At 36.3% G+C, this 11,433-nt stretch overlaps 1 pseudogene; it reads right to left on the bottom strand.

The window, feature by feature from the left end:
• Positions 1-10,737: 10,737 nt before the first annotated feature.
• Positions 10,738-11,153, bottom strand: LOC109372313 (histone H3.3-like; annotated as a pseudogene).
• Positions 11,154-11,433: the final 280 nt, after the last annotated feature.

Here is an 11,433-nt window from a genome sequence, read left to right as displayed (position 1 = left end):
ATAAGTTAGACAGAAAAAGTCGAGAACCATGTGATTTCACTGATATGTGAGATATAAAACTAGAAACAACAAAGGAACAAGACAAACAAATAAAGACACAAAAACTCATAGACACAGACAATAGTTTAGTGGTTACCAGAGGGTAAGCGGAGAGGGAGGTGGTAGATGAGGGTAAAAGGGATCAAATATGTGGTGATGGAAGGAGAACTGACTCTGGGTGGTGAACACACAATGTGATATATAGATGGTGTATTACAGAATTGTACACCTGAAATCTATATAACTTTACTAACAATTGTCACCCCAATAAACCTTAATTTAAAAAAAAGTTGTGTTTGTTATAAACAGTATGTAGGACGTTTTAAAAAAAATCCAGTTACATAATATTTATCATTTATTTAGAGTAGTCTTCTTATATTTACTGTAATTATGATATATTTTGGCTCAATCAACTGTCAACTTGTGCTCTTTTTTTATGCCTATCTGCTCCCTTTCTTTTTTCTTTTGGAGTAAACAAGTATTTTTTTAATTGTTATTATTTTTTTCCATAACCTCCAACTTTTAACTTGTGGTTACTCATTCTTTTAACTTGGCAATTAGTATTTTTCAGTGAGTACCCTGGAAATTACAGCATGCACTGTTGACGTGTTACTATAAATGAACACTTTTACCACTTCCCAGATATTGCAAAGACCTAAAACTACTTTAACCCTCCTAATTTTCCTGTCATTTATAGTATTGTTGTTATGCATTTTATTCTACATATATTTAGACCTCACAAGATATTATTTTTATTATTTTTTAAAGATTTTTATTGAGGAATTGGGGAGGGGAACAGTGTTGAAGAATTGAGGAAGGGGAACATTGTATTTTTCTAGGACCCATCAGCTCCAAGTCAAGTTGTTGTCCTTCAATCTTAGTTGTGGAGGGTGCAAGCTCAGCTCTAAATCCAATTGCTGCTTTCAATTTAGTTGCAGGACGTGGGGATGTGGGGGGGGGTAGTCCACCATCCCATGTGGGAGTTGAACCGGCAACCTTGTTGCACACTGAGCCATCCAGCTGCCCATCAGCATCTCGCTGCTGCTCTGCTCAAGGTGTGGTGTTCAATCTTAGTTCCGGGGCAGGGGTGGCGGGGCGCAGCCTACCATCCCATATGGGTGTCAAACCAGCAATCTTGCTGCTAAGAGCACTCGCTCTCACCAGCTCGGTGGTAGCTCAGCTCTGGCACAACTCACTGGCCCATGTGGGAATTGAACCGGAGATCCTGTTGCTCAAAGCTTGCACTCTTAACCAACTGAGCCACTCAGCCGACCCAAGATATTATTATTTTAAACAACAAATATTCCTTTACAATATCCCTTCGTAGTTCCTCACATATTTATCCTTTCTTGTGTTCTTCATTCCTTCTGCCTTGTCATCCTTCTATCTGGGATTATTTTCCTACTTCCTGAAGAGCTCCCCTTCATATTTCTTTCAGTATAGATCTATAGGTGCCAAATTTTTACACATTTTGTCTGAAAATGCATTTATTTAATCTCCTTTAAAAAAGTGTTTACTGAAATGTAATTAGCCCTCATTTTTGGAGAACCTTATCACAGAGTAAATAATTCTAGATTAACTGCTATTTTCTTTCAATGCTTTAAAGATGTCACTTAATGAACTTTCAAGAATTAGTGTTCAAATAATTGTTTCTTGCATAAAAATTTTATTTATTTGCTAACTTAACTGAGAAAGACTAAGAAACACTGGAAAGGATTTTTTCTCACAAACTAAAAACACTGTTGTTTTTTTAAGTGACAATTAGAATGTTCATCCTTACATTTACCTGAAATATTTCTTCTTAAAGCTTCTCATTGTTCATCCTATTTCTACTCTTTGTCACCTTTTATAATGAATTTAATCCCTCTTAAACATGACAGCTGTTAAAATGTTTAAAGATAGTTACCATGTTCTTACCTCCTGCTTCAGTCTTTTCTCCAGACTGGACAGATCCAATCTATTCATGTGTTCTCCATATATTGGGTCAAGTATGATTATTATTTCAGTACAGTAATACCTTGGTTTGCGAGCATAATTTGTTCCAGAAAGAAACTACTCGTATTTCAAGACATCACTCATTTACCACATTAAAATATATTAGAAATATTTGCTTGTCTTGCGGAACACTAGCAAACCATGTTACTTGCAATCCACCATTTTACTGTACTTTGTTCTGCATGTGCTCTAACTGGTTGTGTTCAGCAAGGTAATGGATGCCTCAAACAGTGTCAGACAATTTGCAACAATGTTCTATATAAGACCAATTCCCACATAGGATTCAACTGACTCGGAATTTGGCAATAGTTTTGGGGTCAATCTAGTCATGTTTTCTGTACCAGCCTTTGAAATTAGTACAGAAAATGAAAGAGAAAAAGAATGAAAGAAGGGAGGGAGGGAGATCAGCCAATAAATTTAAGTTGTGTTCAATTTATTTTCAATTTATGGGCAAAGCAAAAAGATGCCTTAAAACCCAGAGAGTTGCACAGTTTTGTTCAGTTAATCTAACTAAATAAATAATTTTTAGTCAGGAAGCTATCACTTGAGAAAGAAAAAAATTAATTTTTTTACATGAGCATTTGTAATTGTAGCAGATAAAAAGGAAAGGTATAAAATCCAACAAGGTGAACCAGCATCTTTTCAGTTATATACTGCAAGTCTTGATAGTAGGAATGATTAGTTTTGCTTCATTCAAATCTACATTCTGAATAAAGCTTCGTGAAGTGAATTGGCAGGAGTTAATCTTTGAAAAATCCATTTTATTTATAAACTCTCATGAATAATCTGTTTTATTTATAAACTCTCTTGAATACAGGCATATTAGCATAACGAAAATATCATTATTACATTGTTGCACAGTATTCAAGGTTAAAACCCCAAAAGAATCTTTCAGGACTAACCAAGTCTGGAAATACACTCGTAATTATCCAACGTGGCAAACATATAAAATATCGCAAGATTTGAAATGAAATGCATGATAAAAGTCTAGTTGCAAATTGTTTTTGAAAGCTCTGGATGAGGCCCAAGAGCGGGTCAACAATCACACAGGAAGCTCATTGCAATCACACATTGCTGCTTTTGGATTCTCCAAGTTTCTGTCAAAATTCTTAATATCTGGACTTTGGTTAGTTTCTTCTTAGTAATGCTAGCTTTCATGTACAAAGAGAATGCCACTGGCCCCCTGTCAGAAGGCTATGGCTACCCTGCTAGTGGGAATGGATTTGTTTTGTGCTACCTACTGCTGATGAAAGGTTTACACCCACATTTCAGCAGAATTCTGTTACTCTATGACATTATGGGTTTTGGTCTGGCATTGTAAGCCTTTATATATGATTCTCTCTTATAGACAATTCAGAACACTGTAAATAGTTAGATTTGTGTTTTATGCCATTGAAATCACGTTCCTTTCTCTGGGAAGTATGTAATAATAGCTTACTAGGTTTTGCAGAATTGAGGGGCCAATCAACATTCCTTCACATGAACAAGGATGGGTTTACTAAAGCAAAAGGTCACCATCCTGGAAATATAAGTTAAGATATGAGACCAAGCTAAGACACTGGTTTAAAACAATTGGTTCACCAACTTGGCATACTTTAAAAATTCTAAGACTGTTTCCTGCCTCTAGTCATCATGGGGTAGCTTACATCAGACTGAGAACAACTGTAAAAGCTGTATAAAATTTTAAAATACAGTAAGTCCCCGACTTACGAACGAGTTCCGTTCTGGGGGAACATTCATAAGTCAGATTCGTTCATAAGTCTGACAAAGTGAGTCTTATATACCAGGGGTGTCAAACTCAATTAAAACACGGGCCATTTGGTGCAACAGGCAAGATTCACGTGGGCCACATCACATTTACAAATTTTGTTGAATTTATATTCTGAAGTGAGGATTCAAGAATATGGATAGGATAATTAAAACACTATATAATTGCTTTTATTTAAACATTTATTTTATTTACTGTATTTATAAAACTAAAATTATTCTTTTTTAGCCGAGTGCTCTTTTTAACCTTTTCGCTATTGGGATCTGTTTACATTACGTGACACTGAGAGTGGCTGACATATTGCTTCCAAACGTCGCCGGAACTGAGTCAGCACGTTTATACATGCCCACAGGCCCCCAGGAAAGGCACTGGGCCACGTGTATACTCGTCTTCAGTAGTTAAAGGGTTAACCAGATAATTGTGTGTACGGTGTTGCCTCGATCTCCCCTAAGCGCTATTTTCTTCACAACAATTTTTTCTATTTTCATTTTATTTCAGAGCATCGCAGGCCACAAAAAATTTCCTCAAGGGCCACATGCGTCCCGTGGGCCGCCTGTTTGACACCCCTGTTATATACCTTTGACACAAATATATAATGTAAAGCCAATGGTTGAACAATTCATGTTATAACAGTGAGCGATGGCTACCATCTTTTTGCCTCAGTCCAATCTCTCAATTATTTTCAGTTTTGTTTCCATGGTTATTGCTTTGTGCTTCCTAGCAGTCCCCTCCACATCACCACTGCTTTTCATCTTGCTTCTGGACATCCTGGGCTCTCACTGAGCACTGTACACTATCGCACTGGACAGTAAGCACGCAGCAGCACAACTGTGACAATGTCCGGCAGACACGAGAGCTACTTCCACGATTTGTTCGCAACTTGAATGTTCGTAAATTGGGGATTACTGTACAGATTTGAAGGCATGCTATCAACCAAGAAAACCATAACTCAAAGGGGCCAAGCTTTTGAGTGGAAGAGAATTACACTGAATTATGCTCCACATTCATCTCTGCTTTTATCCTTGGGGTAGTCACCTACTAACAATGTAGAGAAGAAAGTCAGAGAGGGAGAAGCATCAGTGTGGGGCTTGTAGCAGTCTAACTGTAACAGAGAAATAACTTGGAGTTCAGTGCTGCCAAGGCAACAGGTACTTACTTGAGGGGTCATGATCCAAGAAAAAGGTAAACCAGAAATTCTGCAGGCAATTTCCCCTTAAGGTGTTTGCCAACTCATAAGCTGCGTGTACGCAGGGCCAAAACCCTTGGTTCAAAACCCCCCATAAGTATTCCTCATTAATTAAATATTAAAATTCTATCTCTCCAACATGATATATGTAACCTCTAATGTTCTGATCTTCCCACTTGTGAAAGACATACCCTTACACTGACCTCCAATGAGTTATGCGTTTGTGAAATCTCCTCCCCATAATCTTTTCCCCTTGACTGTGGGTGTAACCTGTGACCTGCTTCTCACAAACAGAATATAGCAAAGGTGAGAAATATCACTCGTATTACTATGTTACATTATATGGTAAAGGTGAAGGAATTTTGCAGATATAATTAAGGTCCCTAATCAGTTGACCTTGAGTTAATCAAAAGAGAGTGTACTGGATGGGCCTGACTTAATCAGGTGAGTCCTTTAAAAGAGGACTTAGGCCTTCCCTAAAATGAGAGACTTGATGTAGCTGAGATTCTTTGTTGCTGGCTCTGAAAAATAAAATTACCATGAATTCTACAGTCACAAGTAAATTAATTCTGCCAACACTCTGAGCTTGGAAATGGTCCTTGAGACCCTGATGACAATATATCTGGTCAAAAACTTGATTACAGCTTTGTGAGACCCAGGGCAGAGAGCCCAGTTAGGCTATGTCCAGACTTCTGCCCTATAGAAACTGATAATAACAAATTTGTGTTGTTTTATGCTGCTAACTTCGTGTTATTGTGGTATGCAGGAATATAAAACTAATGTACCACTTATTGCCTCAAACCCCATGTACCAGACAATGAGAACTACTAGTTGTGCTGACTTTGAGATGGTATTTTACACATTCATGTGTTTATAAATATTGTTCCTTTCCCATTAAATGCCCTTCCCTTAGTTTTCTGCCTGCATAAGTTCCACTCATACTTTATTATCCAACTCAAGCTTCTACTCTGCTATTAAGACTTCATGACTCATTTGACATCTTTTGTGCCACAACTACACCTATTTTCTAAACACTCCCCTAGCACTTATCACATTGTATTACATTTGGCTGTTTACATGCTTTACTCATTTATCCATTCCATGAGGTCAAAGAATCTGATTCACGTTTTTATTGCCAACCTGGCCTAACTTAATGCTTAGCTAGAGTAGAGACTCAATAACAATTTGTTAAATGAATGGATTTACACTTGATTTTTGCATTGATTCTTCTTGTTAATTTATAGCTACCTCCTTTCTAAATGTACTACCATATTTGACTTGTCATTTGTTGTGAATGTACTCTGTTGAGATTTGAGAGTATATATTTGGGACTGGGGATGGGATTAATAGACTTGGAAAAAGAATCTATATTCTTCTACTCTACTTCCTTCATGATTTCATCTATTAATTATATCCTCCCACTCTCAGCCTTTGGGTTTTCCTTTCTAAAAAGATCTTGTCTTTTTGTTTACATGTTTCCTAACTACTCCAATTCTATTCTGGAGCTGCAAAAACTGTGTAATTCCTAGTAATAAAAGGTTATAGACCAAAAGATCCTTTTCATGATCTTCAACTTCTTGATATTTTTTTTTACAAGATGATATGTTTTCTTGCAGTCCTCTTTAACTGATAGGGCCTTTGTGTTAAGTGGCTTCAAAGCAGGTGACTTAAAAGCAACTTGTTTAAATATCAAGCATTCCCAAAACAATGTCAGGGAAATCTCCTACAATTGTGTATTTCCCTACCCAACATTGTTACGTTAACTGAGTTAAGAAAAAATCAAAGATCAGAAAAGACAAGCTCCCAAAGTTCCACTTTGTTTCTTCAGAATTTAATTGAGAACCGTAGATCAAATACTATAAGTGCTATGTCAGGCTGGTATGATCTATACTATTCTGACTACTATTGAAACTCTTACTCATTAGTCTGTTGCTTGAAGATGGTATAAACATCTTGATTTACCTTCTGGGGAACTTATCATAGGATATGGGATAGGGAATGGGAGAGCATAAAAATCCTAGTATAGTAAATAAATCATTTTTTTTGGATTCATTAACCACTCCCAAACCTTTATAAAGCTTGCTCTAAACTCAGTATTTGCATGAACTTGACAATTTTGAGTTCAAGATCACAGTCTTAGACCAGAGTATGCATTATGACCAAGAGAGAAACAGGGAACACATATACAGATTGTCATCATACACATTTAGTTTATATAATAGGCATGATTTATGTTTTGCTTATTACTATATAAAAGTACTGATAAACTTGGCTCCCTCATATGAAATTGAAACATACTTATTCTATGCAAATAGCTACTTCCCAGTAAACATGATAAATTAAACACACACTTTTTTCCTTATCTCCCCTCTAAAACCCCACTAAATTGACAATAAATAAACATGCACAAACAGAATAGCAAAGAAGATAATAGCAAAAAATAAATGTCAACGGAATTTTAGAAGCTGGAAAACAAATAAATAGTAACTGACATAGTATACTAAATAAATTGAAACTTAAACCATGTCAGGAAATCAACAGGAAACAAGGCTATTTTTCCCATGCAAATCCTGAAACATACAGATACTGAAGACATCAGGTACCTCTGAAGACAGGGCATGGGGTGGTGGGGCTGAAAGAGGAGTGGTGGAAAGCCTAGTATAAAACAAAGCAAAAACAACCTCTTAGATATAGACAACCAAATGGTGGTCACCAGAAGGGAAGGGGGTAAGGGGAGGACGAGATAGGTAAAGGGGGTCAAATATATGGTGATAGATGGAAACCAGACATTTGGTGGTGAGCACGCAATAGGATAAACAGATATCAAATTATAATGTTGTATATCTAAAATTTATATAATATAATTAACCAATATTACCTCAATAAAATATTTTTAAAATAATTTTAAAGAGAATATTTTGAGACATCCTCATCTCATCCCTTAATCTTTAGCCAGGTATTGTACAGAGGGAGAACTGTGTGAAATATAATGAGACCTCACACTTGAAAACCAAGTGTGAGGGTCTCATTGACTATACTGTAGTGGGGTCAGTGTTGGCGAGACCAGGTAGTCCACCTAATACACTGAGATATTTGGACAAAACAAGACAAAGTAATACATTTGAGAAATAATTTGAAGCCCATGCATGAAAAACGAACTTAATGACCAACAGGATATATATCAATTCCAAAGCAATCTGAAGCGAAATCAACAGGCTGTATGTTCATCAAAACAAAACAAAAAATAACAACTGGGAATGCAAGTAATTCTCACTGCAATACAAATACACAAAATGGGTCTTTTTGTCTGTCCACCAAAGGTTCTTTAGAAAAGAATGCTCCAAAAGTATCAAATATTTGTGATGGGGAGGAAAGGACTCAATAGAAGAAGAAATCCACACAGGAACTCAGAAAAAGTACTAACTAGAATTGGTCCTAGAAAGCAGGAGAAAAAACAAAGATCTGAGAAAAAGCAGGGCAGCTAGTGTCGGTGCCTTATTGACCCATCTGATCTACATTTTTGGGTGAAACCTCTAAAGATTGATGACTTCTCCCTGAAAAATTTAGCTGCATTATTATAACCCTTTATTTACACTTTTAGTTTTCAGTTTAGCTCTGGTTTTAGTTAAGTGTTAGTCTTAACAGTTCTACCAGTAGTTAACTCTGATTGTACTCCATCCCCACTCTTAATGATATTTTTTAATTGGGAGGGTCCTGAGTTTTGGTATTTTTTCAAACACTCCCTAGGTGATCCTTAGTGTTGACTAGTAGCAGGAAAATTCAATTAAGTGATATTTTTCAGTGAAGGTAAGGTGGGCCAAAGCAAAAGTTCAATTAATATAAAACTTCCATAGATTTATATTTTGTAAAGCATGTTACTAGATAACAAATAACCACTTCTTATTTAAATAATAGTTCCTAGAAGATAAACCCTGTCTTTTCTTTTTCTCCTTACATTAGAATTTAGCACAACTGGGAAACAATATATTTTTTAATGTAGCTCCTTTTAGATGCGTTCTGAAAGAGATCTACTTTATGTCAAATGCTCAGGAGTGAATATCGTTATATCAACATTACAGTGTAACCTAAAGGCTTTTAAACATCCACTATAATATATGTAATAGGCACTGTGAGGTTCATTTGTTGGCAGCATAAAAAGATTCCATTTGCTTTTAAAAGCCACATGATGGTTCAAAAGAAAAACAAACTCACGATAGACATTCATGATATTTTTAAAACAGTTACAAAGACTTCTGTTCCAGAAAACTGTTACTATTATGACTATTACATAAAGCAGATGCTGAAAATTATTTCTGTCTTAATAAATCTACGCCAGTGTTATGAGAAATTTGAGATCACTTCTTCTTAGCTGTGAGAAATGCTGTTTTCTCATCCCTCTCAGGCCACTCTTGCCTGCAGTAGCTAATTCTTTGGATTCCTTTTTAGTAGTGCCATTAATTCCCTCCTGGCATTCCCCAGGCAGAGGTAGGTAAAGGGGATCCCAGATTAAAATCAAGAGGTTTTTCTTCCTATTGATGCTCAATAAATATTTGTTGAATGAATGAAAGAACAAATGAATGAAACTAATCCTTCTTCTTCCTATCCTATTCCCACCAGGCTCTGCCTTTGTCTACATTCAGAAGAAATAATAAACATATAGGTGTTATTTTTATTTAATACACATTTATTCTCCTGAGGGAATTGTGAATAGATAGTATTCACATATTTTAGGGTTGAGGGGTCACATTTCTTTTCTAAATCTAAAAGGCAGATGATTACATCATACAAGGGTTGTTATCATCAATAATAATCATCATCATCATTTTAATCCTTACCTTGAGGCAACTAGGCCATTATTTAAGCAAACAACAATAGATAGAAATCCAGATTTTTTCAAAACTGACAGACTAGAGGCAAGTATTCTCACATTTACAATAAGATTCACCACAGGAGTCTTCAAATCAGCACTTCTCTAACTTCACTTTGCATCAGTATTACCTGGGGTGGGCATGGGGACGCTTGTAAAATACATATTGCTGCGTCTTGCTCCCAGGTTTTTGACTCTGTAGGTTTGGAATAAGGTCCAATAATGTGCATCTCTAACAATTTGTCAGATCATGCTGATGCTGCTGGTCCAGGGACCACACTTTGACTAAAATTCAATTAATATGAAAGTTCTTCCATAGATTTATATCTTGTAAAGTATGTTACTAGATAACAATAACTTTTTTGTTTGTTTTTAAGTTTAATGTATTTTAGTAGCAAACTTACAGGAACAGCACAGTAGACAGACAACATTAAAAACATGTACTTGCATGTAGGACAACTCAGGTAGGAAAGTATAGTGATTGGATGGAATCTACTGTATGATAAAAATGCCACAAAGACCATTTAGTTGCCATCAATAAGACATTTCCTTTTTTAAAAAAATCCAAATGCTGGTATTGTCCAGAAAAATGTAACAGGTTTATTTATAATCGTTATAAAGTTGAACTGCTGAAACTTGTTCACTGAAACATTTTGACTTGCATTAATGCTTCAAGTGCCCGCATTTATATTAAAAATTCACGCAAATGAAAGTGGAAAAACTGCCAATACCTGATTTCTGTCCCGTTTTCCCACTTGCAATCATATACTTAGGTACCTTTTGACCTCATGGAAAAAAAATTACTAACATTCAGAACTGCCAATAACAGGAAGAAGAGAATTTTTTTTCTTAAAGGTTGAAGTTTCCCATTATAGTGGATTCTTAAGCACATTCTCCACGTATGTAGTGTGCTAGCTAGATGTCTTTTGGCATAATTGTTACATGTTTGGCATGGATAGCACACAGGTTGGTATCTTCAAAAAGGCCAACCAGATAGGCCTCACTTGCCTCCTGTGAAGCACCAATAGCTGCACTCTGGAAGCGCAGATCTGTTTTTAAGTCCTGAGAAATTTTTTGCACCAGACGCTGGAAGGCAAGTTTGAGAATCAAAACTTCTGTGGACTTCTGACATCTAATTTCATGGAGTGCCACGGTCCCAGGCCTGTAACGATGAGGTTTCTGCACCCCTCTAGTGGAGGGCACAATCTTGTGAGCGACTTTGTAGCCAGTTGCTTCCTGGGTGCTTTACCACCGGTAGATTTGCAGGCAGTCTGCTTTGTACGAGCCATGGTATCGAGACCTCCTTACTTACGCCCCTTCTTCTACGGCTGGAGCTCAGTGAGCTAGAGGCGGCACTGGTGTTAGAGAATGAGGGCCAACAATTAATTTTTATTTAAATACTAGTAAATCTGAAGTGCTAAAGTACTAAATAGTATGGATTTGAAGAGCTTCCTTCAATCAAGATGTTAAAAATTATATTATGCTGTAAGAAGTGGGTACTTTCTTCTTGTTATAAAAATTCTGGTATTACTTTTGTAATACATGTTTATTATTGAAAATTGAGAAAATATAGATATG

Source organism: Hipposideros armiger, unplaced genomic scaffold (assembly GCF_001890085.2).
Source record: "Hipposideros armiger isolate ML-2016 unplaced genomic scaffold, ASM189008v1 scaffold_623, whole genome shotgun sequence".
NCBI lineage: Eukaryota > Metazoa > Chordata > Mammalia > Chiroptera > Hipposideridae > Hipposideros > Hipposideros armiger.
The sequence above is the reverse complement of the archived record's forward strand: the minus strand, read 5'-3'. Positions and strand labels throughout refer to the sequence as shown.